General features: G+C 34.6%; 1 pseudogene; it reads left to right on the forward strand.

Moving 5' to 3' along the window:
- Positions 1-14,354: 14,354 nt before the first annotated feature.
- Positions 14,355-16,957, forward strand: LOC116659218 (annotated as a pseudogene).
- The last annotated feature ends 272 nt before the right edge of the window (positions 16,958-17,229 follow it).

Genomic DNA, 17,229 nt, shown 5'->3' on the forward strand with positions numbered 1-17,229 from the left:
AGCATGGCAATGCACCATACTGAAGGCTTTGTGTAACTAGTCAATTAAAAAATATTTCATTAAATTACAAATCCCCCAATCTACTGTCATTCACAATCTTTGAGAGATCCAGATTCATAGTCCCTCAAGCCCTCTGGGATTCCATGATTGGTGGTGATATTCTTTATGGAATGACTACACTATTTCTATTACTATTCAATCTGTTCTGTCAAGTCAGTTGGTGAATGTAATTTTAGACACATGAAACTGATTATTGGTCCCTGTATCATCTCACCAAAGTCATAAAAAGTCCTTCCACTTCCTTCCATGTGCTTCTTCAACCAAGTTAAGGATAAAATTTGTAAACATGTAAATTGCTTACTTGCTGTTAGTTATTATAATATTAGAATTTACATATTGGGTGAATTATTTGAAAAATCTTACAGCAGTGACCCCTTTCTACAGATAATTTCAGTTTTAGAAGATTTACAGGCTTCATTTACTAGAATTAAATTCATTTTTTAATGTAGTGAATTAAGATTTCCCTTTAAAAGTAAGAGGAGTAATTATCTATTCCTTGGTTTAATGCAACCCTTCTAGCAGGATTGTGCTGAGTGCTCTGTATTATTAAAGAGTGAGATAGCAAATGAAGTAAGAGATTTCTTATTACATTGTCAAAACACATGAGTGATGGATGGCAATGTCTCTTTTCCAAATTGAATTACTCTTTTGTTTAGCACCAAATAATTAAAATTTACATAAGAAGACACACATAAAACAACTATTATGAAATCAAGTAAGTGAGAAAGAGTGAAGAGTAATCCATTTACTAGTATTACGGTATGCAAAGTAGAAGGCTGAATGGAACATATTTTAAAAGAATAAAAACTTAAGCTTGAATTCTCCAAAATGTGTATTTCTAGCTTTAATCCCCCCCCCCCAAAATCAAGCCTCTTATAATGAACTGCTCACTCTGAGTAAATGATAATATCATTTTTAGAAATTTTTCCTTATAGATTTTGCTTCCTGTTCCACATCCAATGCATCCATAAATCCTGTTAGTTCTACTGTCAAATTATATTCTAAGTCTGACCACTTCTTACCACTTACAATGTTACTGTCAGTGATGAGCAGAGCAATGGATTACCAAAGATGTCCATGTCCTAATCCCTGGAATCTGTGAATATTTTAGGTTACATGGCAGAGAATAATTAAAATTGTGGATAGAATTAAGATTGCTAACCTGTAAACCTTCACAGAGGAAGATTGCTCTGGACTATCTGGGTGGACGCACTGTCGTCCAAAGTTCTTTATACATGAAGGAGGGAGGTAGGAGGGAAACAACCAGAAGATGGCAGTATGAGAAAGATGGGCCCACACCGATGGTTTTAAAGATTGAAGAAAAAGCCATGGACCAAGAAATGTGGGGGGCCTCTAGAAACTGGAGAAAGCATGGAACAGATTCTTCCTTAGAGCCTCCAGGAGGAACATACTTTGCTAACACCTTGATTTTAGCCCTTTGGTGCCTATTTCAGAATTCTGACTCATAACTATGTAATAGTAAATTTTTACAGCTTTAAGCTGCTCAATTTGTGATAATTTCTCACAGCAGCAATAGGATATTAATATAACATCCTACTTAAACAATTATCTTCATTACTGCAGTAGCCACTAACTAGTCTCCTTAATCCTGTTCTCATATCTCTAAGATTCTGTTTTCTATAAACAAAACTGGCAATTGTTTTATTTTTTATGTTTTACAATTTTAAAATTATTTATTTGTTTTTTGGAGGTACTGGGGATTGAACCGAAGACCTTGTGCATGCTAAGTACACGCTCTACCACTAAGCTATGCCCATCCCTCTTGTGATTGTTTTACAATGGAGATTCCATGCTTTACTCACTTATGCAAACCATTCAATGACTTTATGTCACAATCAGAAACTCAAGAATCTCATCCAGACCCACAAGGCCTTAACACTCCCTGGTTCTACTCAACCTCTCTGATTCCTTGCCTGTCCCTCTTTCTGCCTTTCTCTCTTCATTCCATTCATTCTGATCTTCTGCTAGAAGCTAAAGCATTCCAAACTCATTTCTGATTCATAGTCTTTGCTTTTGTGGAAACCTTTGGCCTCTGCCTGAAACCCTTTAGTCCCCAAACTATGCATGACTGGATCCTTCTTATTTTCTTGTTTCTGTTTCTGATTAAATATCACCTTCTCAATAAAGCCTTTGGCTAACCAATCTAAGTTAAACTTCTCTTCAGTCATCTTGTTTCATTTCTTAATAGGACTTACCATTATTCAAAATCACTTAGTTTATTTTGTGATTTTATATGAACTTGTTTATTCCCACACCCCACATATCAAAATAAACACCATGAGAGGAAAAACTATGTGCTTCATCACTGTTAACAATGGTACTTAGAATAGCATCTGACACATTATAAATGCTGCATTTATTTCTGTTGAATGAATGAATAAAAATAGTGAAGTCAATTAAGACTTTTAAATATTAAGGTCATACACAATTAAACATTAATACATGTTTCTTCTCAGTTGATTAAGTTCATTAATTCTCCTACTCTAAAGATGCATACTGTCACTTTCCACATGAGGGTAGAAAGTGTGTGTCTCATAATGTGATTGTAATTTACACAGTACAATTTTCTATCCACAATGATATTTAAGTTTCTTTCATCACAGAGGTTTCCAGAAAGCACTATTATCTTGTGAGCTCTCACCCTTTCTTTCGTAATGAATCAGGGTGATTATCCATTTCTTTCTGAGCATAATTAATTTCTCTCATTCTGGGATGACAGTTGTCTTTCTAGGGTACCTGCCATCAGAGTCTAAACTTTGCACTCTGAATCAATTATGAGAATAATTCTAGCGTAGAATGCATGGTCTCCGTAACCACAGGCCTGAACTGAATTCTCTCTAACTGAATTACTGTTTGTTCAATCTTGGACAAGTCACTTAAACGATATGTCTCCGTTTCTTCATCTACAAAATTAGCTTAATACTACTAGTAGCTACTTTATAGGTTTGTTGTAAGAATTAATTGAGTCAATATATGGAAAGAACTTAGACACATAGTATTCATTAAGTAAATATATGCTTATCAAAGAAATTACAACACAAGTCATCTTGATTCCACTGCACACATCATTTAACTGTTTGACATTTCATTATAAAATTGTTCTCCTCTAACTGTAAATCTTAATTACACTGACTAAAACATAATTTATTTATATTTTTCAAAATAACAGATTCATCCAAAACAACTTGTGTGTAGTCTTAAAACTCCACCTAATTTTCACTGTGTATCATGTGTAACATAAAAATCATATTTAATAAATTTGGCCTCAAAGTTTTTTAGTTACTTCAGTGAGTTGTTCTATAATTTGACAGTACAATGAGGGGATAGGGTGTCGGTGTCCAAGATAGGACAATAAGAAAGTTGACTTTCCTACTGTGAAAATACTGGAAATACTTTTCAGAGGATATTAAAATGAATCACAACTCATAATGATATATAAAATTCCTAAGAACAATCATTTGTCATCCATTATCACCATGAATATAGCAAAATATTATCCATTCTTTTTGTTTTTTAAACCCAAGCTTTGAACAGATACATAAGTGATACTAGTAAGTTACTATAAAGCAATTAAACATATCTATATCTATATATCAGTTCTGCCATATACTTAGGCTAATCAACCATTATTAAAAAGATATGCATTCCATGGAAATAATTACAACCTCTAAAAGCGTAAAAATACCTGCGAGCTTATAATTTTTTAAAATGCAAAATATCCCAATTAAGTAAAACTTTGGATTAGTATAAAATAGGTTATGATTTGGCTTGTTTCATTCTAATGTTTTCTGTTTTGATTGGAAATTATTTACCACGATTTGGATTTATGCCTCTCACTTACTCTGAACAAGGTCATAATTGTGGGACACTAACTACTGTCATGATTTTATAGGCAGAAGCTAGCACAGAAGATACTTTTATGATAAGAGATTGATAATTAGATTAATTTTTCTAGAACTAAATTTGTCTTTTTTTTGGTATAAGTACTCTCAAATTAAATTGACTTATTCTACCAATTACATAGTGATTCAAAGCATATAGTTAGTAACAGGTTTATTTCAAAGCTAATTTATTCTAATTGGTTCCATTGGAAGAACCACTTGTCAAAATAAGTGATTTTATGGGTACATTTCTCTGATTGATTCTATTTGTAAATTTCCTGCTATATTTTATGGCTGAAGTGGGTGATTATGATTCTGGGTTAAAATATTCAGGTTTTTCATATTCTGCCACATGAGAGCTGGATAACTGTATTGAGAATTCTCCTCCTCCTCTTTCTCTTTTTCTTTGTCCTCCTGCTGCTTCTCTGCTTTCTTTCAGGGAAGGTAGCAGCAGAATCTCAGAAGTTATCTAAGAATAATTTAGATCTTTATAAGGTATATTCTCAATTCATCACTGGGCAGAAATGTCATGAAGATCAATTTAGGTTAGAATCTTCATTAAACTCCCTCATTTGAAAAAGCACTAGATTTCTTTCTTTCTCTCTTTGTTTTTTTTTTTTTTTTTTTTTTTTTACCAATGAAAAACAGATTAGTAAACATGATTTCATTTTTCTTCAAATTACAGAAAAGGTGTCTATTATTTTTAAACATCTTTGATGGTATGAAGAAAAGTATATAAAGATTTCACATATCATTATGCTGGAGTGGAGAGTGAAGGAGAAAGATAATATTTTGAGAATGAGATATATATCTCTAGATAGAAAGACATATTTGGTTTTGACTTGAATAAAAGGAATCTTAGTGTTTTCTTCTCTTTTTTTTTGTTTTGAATAAAGACCATTAATTATCACCCTTCCACCATTTTGCATGGTGTGTGTGTGTGTGTGTGTGTGTCTATGTAGATAACTTGTTTATAGGTCAGTGGACCAAAAGGAGCCATGCCCACAGCACAAAATTCATTACCAAGAGAACTTGGCTCTGAGGTGGAGGGCTTAGACAGAAGAGTGGGTTATCTCTCTTGAGGAATTTCAGAGTATTTTCTATATGTGGAAAGAAAGAAGCAAAGGATATTTGATGCTCAGAAGTATGAAACGTAGCAGAGAATATTAAGAAGTATCCATTTTCCAGATTGTTCTTCATTAGGTTTCACTGGGAAATTACATAAGAAAAAAACTAAGAAAGATATTATAATTTTTGTAGAAATGCTGGTAAGAAATTTATCAGTGAATTTTTCATCTTTTTATGAGAACCACAAAAAAGTTTTTCTTGTGCTACCAAAATTTCTACATCTGACGTGAACTAACAAGCCTTTATACTACACAATCTATGATACTTGATAAGAAGACTGTAGTCAAATTTTAAATGAGGTTTATACTTGTGTAGAGGTTTCTCCCTTTCAGGACTTAAAATTGGTTTCATTTTAATATGTGATCTTTTTTTTTTTTCACTTGACACTGCTTTTTAAATTTTATATGTTACCCAATGATGTTACATGATTAGAACAAGTGAACCCAAACTCTTTTTGTAATTATGAGAAGTATGTAAAATAGACATAAATAAGTCAATATTTTTGTGGTTTGTGGTCACATAAATATACAAAATGTTGGGACATTGTTCAAAGGATATATTGACACTTATTAAAAGGAACACAAGGACAGCATTGGTCTGAGAGAAAAAAAAATTCTCTGTATGAAATTATTAGAATTTAACAATAAAACCTTTGTTTACTTTTACAGTCATTTACTATTTTTTAAAAGGAGAATGGGCATTGAAAAATTCTTCAAGGAGGAAAAAGACTGTTTAGCATTGGTATCTATCACCCTTTTCAACAATTTTATTAAATCACTGCATTTTTGGAAGTTATAAATCACTTACGTAGCTCAATATATGTCCCATGATACACTATGAAAAGAAATTAGAATTAGGTAAGGCATTAAGAAATCTGTGATATTTGAGAAAGAGAGAGACAGAAGGAGAAGAGAGACTATAGATGATAGACAGATAGGCATGGATAACTTCTGGGGCTGTTTCCTTCTTTTCTTTTCATTAATGTATCTTTGGAAGCACTATGTGCTGCAGAGCTGTTGCTCCCTATATTGAGGTGCATCCTGAGTTCTCTGGCCCAGACTACCTTGCGTTGGGCAGTGAGGGAGCCACAGGGAATTTGGTGGGAAAATTATTTTTCCATTACGCGGGTCTCTGATCCTTAATGAAAGAATGTGACATTTATTGACTGGTGTCTGACATTCTGAATCTTTTATTAATAAAAGTTTTCCAAATAAATCTGACATACTGAAGGAGATAGAACACAATCAAATTGAATACTGCACAAAACCAGTACTCTTGGTGGTGGAATGACTTTAATTTGTAGTTAGTAATTAAGTGAAGGTAAAAGGCATAGCTTGGACCTAACTAAAAGTCCATTCGTAGTAAAAAGGAATATTGAGTGTACAGGAAAAAATGGTAATTCATTTTCAGTAGCACCTATTTCTTAATAAAGTCATAACAACTGTTAGAAAGAAGACTTGAGTCTATTCCCTTATTACCTGTATTCATGGGTAGGAATGATAATTAGTCATGTATACTGTGGATGATTTCAGTTTGCTTAGGGTAGCCTGTTTGGTAAAATAAACAGTATGTAACAGGTCTTAATTCCATGAAAATCTTGAAGAATCAATATTTTCTAATAAGATCAAACAATGAATTACATACAATGGATCTGATATATTCAAAGGACAAAAAAATGAATAGTATATATTGAAAAAACTGTAGTGTGGTTTTTTGTAACGATGTATTTTAAAAGTGTTTTTGCTGTATTTCTTAGTTACACTGAGATACTATGTATGTGTATAAGTAATTACTATAGGAGAAAAAGACCAACATGCATTTAAATTAAGATAGTTTATAAATTCTAAAATATGTATTTGCCTCTAAATTTAAATTTCATTACATTTATAGATTTATCAAATTTAAGTTCTAAAATTGTACAGTTATTCATTATGATATATTTATATGTAGCATTCCAAAGCATGTTTTCACACCTTTCATGTAACAGGTAGTTTGTTTACTGAGTAGAAGGTGGCACTGGGTCTGGCAAAGGTGTCACTTCAGAAATTTATGTTTCCAAACAATTGGCAAGGTTCTTATTAAGCTGAATCCACTGTTCAGAAGAACCTACCTTTTGAGTAATATACCACGATGGTGCCTTTACACCAAAGATATATTATATGAGCACCACAGCACTGTGACAGTTCTAATGATGGATGGGATAATTCATCATGAACGTTAAGTTTTGTTGTATTCCTCAGAGTCGTTCCCTAGCTGAAGAAGAATGAGACTTAGAAAACAAAGTGGCTTCAGCTCCACAGGAAGAATTTGTCAGTCATTAAGAAGTCTATAGTGCATTTCTTTCTCTGATGAGGAATATAAGGCAGGAGTTATGAAAGCTGTTATATGGAGCAGTGTCATTTCCACAAAGTACTGTACAACTGACTTGACGATTGAAGTATTTCTATTAAATATAAGAACTTTTGGTCAATGTGCAACATCTTTAGCACCTACTTATTTATGCAGAACATCCCAAATGTTAGTATTTGAAGAAAGAAGATGCAAAAAACCTGGTTCTGGTCTATGAAAAGCGTTCAGTCTAATTAAAGAAGTTACATTTATTTAAATTATAAAAATTAACAACGTATGAAAAATTCTGCTTTAAGAGTTGATCCAAACACTACCCCTTCTAATATTCTGGAATAAAAATGAGTACTGATATTTCAATGAGATGAGGGAGACAATAATTTTGCTCAATGCGCAGCTTTATGGGAAAGCATTCAGGACACTAACTCTTGCAAAAAAACTTTGTGCCAGGGACATGAATAGCCTTATGTGAATAATCTATTGCCTCCGAAGGAAATCTAACTGTAAAAGCCCTAGTGAAAAAGTGAGTGCACCCTCTATTTCTGTAGGCCGCCTACTTATGCAGAGGACAGTACAAATTTTGATTCTGTTTTTATCTCAAATATGAATGATTAAATTTAGATTATATATATAAAATCAGACAGAAGGAAAGGGGGTGGGAAGGGATAAAATGGGAGTTTGAGATTTGCAGATACTAACTACTATATATAAAATAGGTAAATGTAAGTTTATACTGCATAATACAGGCAACTATATTCAATATCTTACAGTAACCTATAATGAAAAAGATTATGAAAAGGAATATATGTATGTATATGTGTGACTGAAACATTATGCTGTACACCAGAAATTGACACCACATTGTAAACTGACTATACTTCAATTAAAAATTGGCTCCACTGGAGGGTACTGCCTTCTTTTAGTCTCATGCCTCTTCCTTCCTAGGGCCTATGTGTACACCAGTTCCTCTATCTGGAAAATCCTTACCTCCCATTTTATGACCTGTTAGATATACAAAAAAAAAGAAAAGAAAAGGTTAGAGAATGCAACCAAAAATCATGTTTATATCACTCAATGTAAGAAATAAAACATTGCCAATAGATTTGAATTTCTGTCACTCCAATCATATCTACTTCCTCCCCGACTCTCAGCCTCAGATAACCAATGCTCTGATTCAAAAGTTCCTCAATTACACACATTTAACAAATAGTTTGTACTACATATATACATATGCTTAAGTAATGAATCACTGTTTCACTTGTTTTAAAACTTCGTATGTATAGGATCATGGTAGATACCATTGAATATCATGGTATGTATCCATTATGTAATTTATTTTTTACACCCAATATTACTTAAAACAGTCATCTATATTTATACAGATAGAGCTAGTTTATCCATTGTCACCATTGTTTGATATTTAATGTATGAATACAACGTGATTTGCTCATCCATTCTTCTAAAGATTACACTTAGGGCTTTAAATTTCCTAATTTATTTCCTTCTTTTTTCCTCCCTCCTTTCCTCCATTCCTCCCTTCCTTCCACTACTCTCCCTTTTCTTGAGTGATAAAATAAATGCTGATAAGAACAAGCTAGTATATTTCTCTTGTATACATACATATGGTTGGGTAACATTCATCACATGCACATCTTCAGTTTTTGCTAGGAATTATCATATTGCTGACTAGAATGATTGTACCAGTTCATATTTCCTTAGCAGAATGAAAGAGATGTCATTTCTCTGCATCTTTGTTATCACTGTGGAATTCTGTCTTACTAGGTTTTTATTGCACTTTCCTGATAATAGAAAATTTGAGCTCATTTCATATGTTTATTAGTCTCTTCTGTGAATTGTCCAATTAAACATTCTGTTTGTTAGTCAGTTGGGTTGACCATTTCTCCTTAATTTTTAACTTTTAAAAATACATTATGTGCACAAACTCTTGGAAGTATTTTCCAACCTAAGATTATACTTTAGCCCTCTGATGTCTTTTTATAACTATATAATGTAATCAAATGTTATCAAGGTTTTTCTTTAAAGTTTGGGTTTTTTTACTCCTTACTTAAGAAATCTCCAATCTTATGAAGAGTGTATTTTCTTCCTAAATTTAAAATTGGTTGTAAAATTAAAGTTTTAAAATATATATGATGTCAGGTATGGATTCATTTTTTCTTCCACAAAGATAACTGATTGTGCAGGAAGCATTTGGTGTCTAGTCCATTTTTCCACACTGAGCTGTAATGTCCCCTGGATTGTACTTCATTTCCTTACAAGCACAGGTTTCTTTCTGGGTCCTATATTCAGTTTACTGTTCTAATTACCTCTTCATTGGTTAACATCATATTTTAAACATATTATACTTTGATATCTGATAGGGCAAACTTCTTCAACTTATTCTTATCCTTTTTCAAAATTAACATGTCTCTTCTTATACTTTGGTTTTCCAAGTAAAATCTAGAAACAGGTTGTCAAACCTCATGAATAATACTGATAGGTTTTTTTTTTTTATTCCAACTGCAAATACTTAACCTAATTAACACCTAATTGCCTTTCAGATGTCATTTAAATAGATTTTTCCACTTTAATACAATCCATGATTTCTCTAAGAGTATTATACCCCCTAATATTATCTCACTGAAATATACCTCTGCTTTGTTGCACTTACTATGGGTACATTTTTCTATTTGTCTCTGAAAAGATTTGTCTATGTCTTTTCCCCACTAATGATACTAGTAATAATAATAATAGTAAAATAAAAACAAGAATAACATAACTACTAATACTTAGTCAACATACATAAACACACAAACTGAGATAAATACTGAAATGAAACAGTATATTGTAGTGATTTAAGATAATGTCCTAGAAGACAGATTATCTAAGGCAGATCTGTATCTCTCAAAGAAAATCTTGGAAGCACAATATGTTAAATAGCATAACTGGCTAGTCACTTACATTTTTATTTTGCTAAATATACCAATCAAAGTAAAACAAGTCAAATTAAAAGCAAATTAGGGGTCTGGGATTAACAGATACACACTATAATATATAAAATAGAGAAACAGCAAGGATCTACTGTATAGCATAGGGAACTATATTCAGTATCTTGTAAGAACTAATAATGGAAAAGAATCTGAAAAAGAATATGTATATATATATATGAATCACTTTGCTCATGTAACTATGCTTCCATAAAAATGATTAAAGAAAATGGAAAAAATGAATGTCACATTATCTTTGTGCTGATTTAATTATTAAGAAATAAAGAGAATATCTATCATGCATCTATTTATACCTTGATCTATCTAATATCTCTATCTTAAACACATATGTACACATTAATTTAGTAATGCATGTTGAGAATATTCCAAAGGAAGTTTTTGCCCAAGCAATTGAAACTCAGGATAGAATAATCTTTCACTCCATAGAACAGCTGTTACTTTGTTTACTGTAATTTACATCTATAAAACCTAAATAATAGTGAAAAGAGAATGGGAGTCTCCACAGTTGATTTGCAGGATAGAGCTTTTTGCTTTTACTCATGCTATACAGTTTTGTTTTCCTTAAATTCAGTGTCCTTGTCTTTTGATGTAATCAGATCTTCTTTATCTTTCAGAAAATCAGAACAAAGGCCTATATCTAGAAATGACCATTTATATTTTTCCAGACACTCTTCCCTAAGGGAAACATACTTTTCTCGCCAGCTGTTTTTTCATATTTGTCACCAAAAGGGATCTTTAAAAAGTGGCACCAGCTTCAATGGCTGAAAATGTTGTGCTCACAAGTGATTTCGTTTTGGGCAACTTTAACTTAAATAGCAAAATGAATATTAAAACATTTTAAAGAACCACATTAATATACAACGAAGTGCAATAGAGGTGGAGATTTTTTAAGATGCAAAAACTCATATAGAGCTGCCAAACCTAGTTACACTAAAAACAAGTGAGAAAAATGTAGACTGCCTCCTGAGCTTTCAAAAACCATCAGACACTCAATATGTAGTAATGACTGAACATATTCACTGTACTTAAAGCCTATATTAAAAGAAGTGTCTAGAGAAATTTGAATTAAAGAAGATTCTGTGAAATTTGCCTAAGTACAGAATGCACATCTATTTTGAATTTTCTTGCTTTTATTTAAGACAAGTGGCAGATAATTTCACAGCTGTCAGTTAATGCACATAATGAATGTCTTATAAAAGGATGAAAGCATGAAGTTGTATTCATGTTCCCCAAGTATGTAAAATAAATTCAAAGGGATGTCAAGATCTGGTCTGAAATGAAAAATGCAAGAGCACTCTGGTTTAGCAGTGTGTGGGGACAGGGCTGGGGAAGGCTAAGCCCTTGTCTCCCCACAGATTAAATCAATAGGACAGCAGGCTTGAAACCTACTGCCTTAACTCTTAGATTTTTACATCAGTTTCTAAGGACTTTATTATATGGCACTTTTATCTGACATGGGGCCAACTTTAATTAATTGCTTTGAAACACTTTGTCTTTTAAATTTAATACTGAATAATGGCTTCTTTAGCTTTTAGGATCTGTGGGCATTTTTTATCTAGACAAGATGGATAAGGACATCCTCTAACTATAGAAAAAAAAGCACAATGAAATTAATCAAACAGAACTGCATAGTGTTAACATAGGGTAGGTTTAACAAATCTAAATCTCATTCATCTAATCTCTTAAAGTTCCATGAAATTGTACCAGAGTTACTTTTTGATTTCTGAAAATGAAATGCTTAGATACTATTTCTTTAGTACTACTGTGATAATCATTGTGCTGATTTAAACAAAAAAGAATCAATGAACAAAATATATGAAATCTGTGATGTTAGACATGCTTCAACTTATTTAAAATATCACCACAAAATTTATATGTTTTGGACATAGCACATAATCAATCACACACTCAAAACATGGGTTAATATTGTGTTTGCACACAGAATATCTCCATTGCTTATTCATTTTGGTGATTCTTTATGGTTTGTTTCTATGCGCTTCTCTGAAAATCAGTATGTTTTTGCAGTCTTAACCTTCACCTTTGCCTTGGTTTATGATCCAGTCTACTGAAGGAAAGAAATCACCAGTTTAGGGTAGCATCAATTACAAACAAAATCACACAATCATCTACCCTTGAGTCAGAACTTTTTATTTGTAGCAATAGAAGTATCCAGAGCAACAGCATATTTGTGTCAGTTCCCTAAGTTCTAATTCCTAAGACGATGCAAAGAGGTCTAGATGACACCAGCATACGTGGAAGGTTCCATTACAGAAGATGAATCCTGACCTTACAGAAATTGAATCTTTTATAACAAACAGTGAGCATTCTTGCTCTTTGTTCCAGAAATAGACACAATCTCTACCTTCTGAGACTATAAGCCAAGTTCCCCTTTGCTCTGGAGAAAAGATATTATCTCTTATCTTCTAAGACTTTACTTTAGAACAATGGTAATCAGTTCCTAGGCTTGTGAGACATGCAGAAGTCTGAGAGACACCTAGAGAATTGTCTTCTCAATATCAAGAATTATTATAAAATAACATTAAATAATATAGTCTGATACTGGCAGAAGAATAGCTAAATAAACTAAGAGTCAAGAAACAAACCTACATATATAGTTACTTTACAGATGTGCCACTGCACTAGCAGTATACTTGGGAAAGATAGCCTTTTCAAAAAATTGTTTTGTGTTACTTGGATATCCATATGGGATAAAATGTATACATTTACACACATACATATGCACATAGTGACTCCTATTTTGTACTGTAGACACAAAAGCAATGCAAGATGGATTATAGATTCAGACATGAGAGACATAAAAAAATAAAAAAAAAAAACACTTCTAGGAGACAACAGAGAAGAAGACTTTCATGAGCAGATTTTTAAACATCACTGAAGAAGGACATATTTGGAAGGCGCTGATAGCTCATTTCCCTCCCCGTTTGGTTGGCTGACAGATTTCTGGCTCAGCAGATCCTAGTAGAATCAATGGCAGAAGAGTTTGATATTAGTCAGTGGGTTTCAGATTACCACCCCTTCTAACAAAGTCACTTCCCAAACCAAGAAACTTCTACTTTTACATAGCCCCATACATTTTCCCTGCTCCCCTGTCCCTGTAACTAAGTAGAGCATTACTGAGGCAGTCTTCTTCTCTCCTCAGTGTGCACGCAGTCTATTTTTGCCCAGTGGAGGCTATAAGATAGGATAACAAGAGATTTTGGACACTTTATTCCTTCTCTGCTTCTAAGATTTTCCCAATAAACCCCACCTCATATCTGTACCTTTATGGAACTGTGGTTTTATATTTATACTCTTTTTTTTTTTTAAAGGCAGTTGTTGGCCATTAAGGGACATACTCCACTCTGCCTATGAATTTTTGGAAAAGTTTAACTGGCTTACATGGATGAGTACTATTTCTTCCTTATTTTGATAACAGGTCACCCTCTGCTAGCTTTGAATGAGTAGGCTGGCTGTTAGGTCAACTTAGCACTCCCTCCTCTAAAGAGACTGCTGAGATGTCTCTTCCAAGCCCCAAAGGAGTCATTTTGTCAAGGAAAGTAACAAGTAGCCACCTAGTCTGTTAGCCAATACCCAGCAACCTCCTAACATCCAGGCGTTTGATTAATTTCTTGAAGCCTTAAAAAAAAGCAGGTTGGCAGCAGAGAGGTCTGTGAACCACAAATTCCTCCGACAACAAAAACAAACAAACAAAAACCCTGGAGACCTTTGTGCCTCATTCAAATATGGTGTGCTGGGTGCCAAGAGCTGGAGCTGAGTTGGGGGCTGCAGTGATCACAAGAAATCAAGGGCCCACAGGATTCAACAGTTTGGATAAGATGATTCACTGAGAAACACTGCTGGCATCAGGCATATCTGTGTTTTGGCTCCTATTGTCCTGACTGATTATCTAGTAATGGCGGTTGACCAGAAAGCAGGGACTTGATATACAGATCCTAAAATTCGTACATAAGAACAAAGGGCCAGTAATAGTCAAGACATGTCTGAGGAGAGGTAAAGGTACATGGACTACAGAGAAAATGAGCACATGTGAGGGATCACTATGAAATTCATTTCCCCCTCACTGCACTATGCAAAAGAGTCAGGCTGTCCAGACTTAGACGTGGGTGGAGATCTCTGACCAGCTTGAGAACAGGAATACTGGCAATCTGCACCTGCTCCTCATCTCACCAAGCAACAAAGGAAACTGAGACAAGGCCACATTTTAGTTACAGCCAGAGAAATCCATCTTCAACAATGCCTGCCTGATGAATTAACATAAAAATTTGTAAAGGTTCAAATCCGTGTGTCTGAACCTCTTATTCTAGCCAGAGAAACAATCAGAAAGCCCTCCAAAGTTGATATGGTAAATGAATAAATAGTAAATCAACAAAAAATCACAGTCATACACCAAACAAAGGAAAGCAAAGTCCATGAAGGAATACAAGTTGACTCTTACGTGCTCATCACCAAAACAAGTCCCAATAAATTTGTTGTGCTCAGTGTGAAGAAGTTGGTCAGATTCTGGACGAAAACAGTGAGTATGGTTAGTTCTGTGGATCAACTGACATCCTCTCTGAATCAAGACGGCAATATTTGTGATGCACCAGAAGATCTATGAGAGAACTGAGAGTTCAAAGGAAAACTACAGCAACATCTAACCAGGAAAAAATGGAGAAACACTGTTGGCCAAATTTGGTTATTTGGCTCAAGAAAATTTGGGCCCAACCTATTAGCCCATAATAGTGAAGCTTTGTAAAACTCAGTATGGCCAGGCCATATGATATGATCAAATTTATGAAACAGCCAGTTAATACTGAGATTTGGGTGCTAGCACTGTGAGTATCTTCCAACTAGCAGCCCCCTCTGGGCCCATGTGTGAGGAGCCTCTCGTGGGCGTCTGTCTTGTCTTAGAATATGGGGCTTAAATAACTTCAAGCAACAAGGAGCAAGTGATAAGTAGAATCAAGAGTTGATGATTTATTAAAAGAAGAACAGGGGAAGATGAACTCTAATCTGGTCAAGATGAAAACCAAGGCCAGCTGCTCTGAGCCCTTTGAGAAGAGGACTGCTCAGAAAGGAGAAGTATCATGGCCTGACTGTTGTGGACTCTTTTCAGGACACTCAACTGCCACCATGAGAGAAGTGTGTTGTGATGTGCTATAAGTGAAACCTCAGTGCCAGTTGCAGTTATGTACACATGTGGCATCATGCCCAGAGGTGATGTTCTTGGTTAAGTAAGTCTATACTGCCTTGCCAAAAAGAAAAGTTTGAGTGCTTCAAGAAGAAGAGAAAATTAGGCAGACATGTTTATCATCAAGGCTCTGCTGCCTATTGCTAAAGGCTTTCTTCACTGATGGCATCAGGAAGAGGCCAGCTCACAACTGGTATTTAGCCATTGGGAGATCATTTCCAGCAACCTGTTCTGGGTACCGACCACTGGAGAGAAGTACTTGCCCTTTGGGGAAAAGGCTGATTCAGAGAACCAGACTTGGAAGTACATGGACATGGGGATAAAGTGGGAAGGTCTTTGTCTGGTAAGGATTGTGGAGCACACGGAAAAGCAGAGAACCCTCAGCCAAAACAAGTAACTGATATCTGCAGTACTGACTCATGGGCCAAACCTAGTCTACTCCTGGTAGATACTCCCCTTGGAGCCTTACTGTGGACTCTCAGGGCTTAAGCCAAAAGAGGCTACAGTTGTTCCCACGGTGCCTGACACCACAACAGTGACTGAACAGGTTGCTTTCACTTCTGACATTTGTGTACATATAACCTCGGACCGAATACTGCTTCCTTAGACATGGCTGACACGCCAGAAAGAGAAAAAAAAATGTACTTGCTTTTACTTGGAAGAATAAGAACACCATTTTGGATGAGAAATACAGCTATAACAAAAATGTGGTAGCACTATGCATTCAAAAGAAAGAATGAAATTCAAAAGATTGATAACACCACTTGTTAACCAGGATATTGAATGACTAGAATTCTGTACAGAGTACAGCCTTACCAGATACACAGAAAGGGAAGAACCAAAACATCTGGCTGTTGGCAGACAGCTGTGGTAGGCAGAATTTGAAAACTCCCCGCCCCCTGTAGAAGCCCCTTGCTTTGAATGTAAGCAGGACCTGTGAGTATGATTCACACCTGTGATTAAGTTATGTTCTAAGGTAAAGAGATTTTGCAGCTGTCATTAAGGTGCCAAGTCATCTGCACTTGAGGTAAACAAAGGATTCACCTGGTTGAGTCTGACTTAATTAGTGAAAACATGTGAAAGAGATACTAGGTCCTTTCTTAAGAGAGAGAGTCTCTCGTTGGCTTTGAAGACACAAGCTTCTCTGTGATCTACAGCTGCAAGGAATGAACCCTGCCAATGACCACATCAGCTTGGAAAGGAACCCCAAGCCTTGGATGGGAACCCAGCTCCAGCCAGCACCTCAGTGGTGTCCTGTGAGACTCTGGGCAGTGGACCCAGATGAGCCGGTCCCAGATGGTTGGCCCACTGAAACTGTGATATGATAAATATGTATTGTTTTAAGGAGCTAAATTTGCAACTTAATATTCAGCACAGAAATACAATAACTAAAGGTTGATGTGCTCACAATAATTTCACAATCACTTTATAGCTTAAGGAATATTATTATTTCCATTTTATTAACAAAGAAATTGAGTCATAGAAAGGTCAGGTCTTATGCTAGTATGTGGTGGAGATGAGCTTGTTGCTGCGCTGTATTTCTGCTTTTCTACTTTACAACAATGTTTTTCTCATTCTAGATAATTAAAATTTGTTA

This window comes from Camelus ferus, chromosome 2 (genome assembly GCF_009834535.1).
Source record: "Camelus ferus isolate YT-003-E chromosome 2, BCGSAC_Cfer_1.0, whole genome shotgun sequence".
NCBI lineage: Eukaryota > Metazoa > Chordata > Mammalia > Artiodactyla > Camelidae > Camelus > Camelus ferus.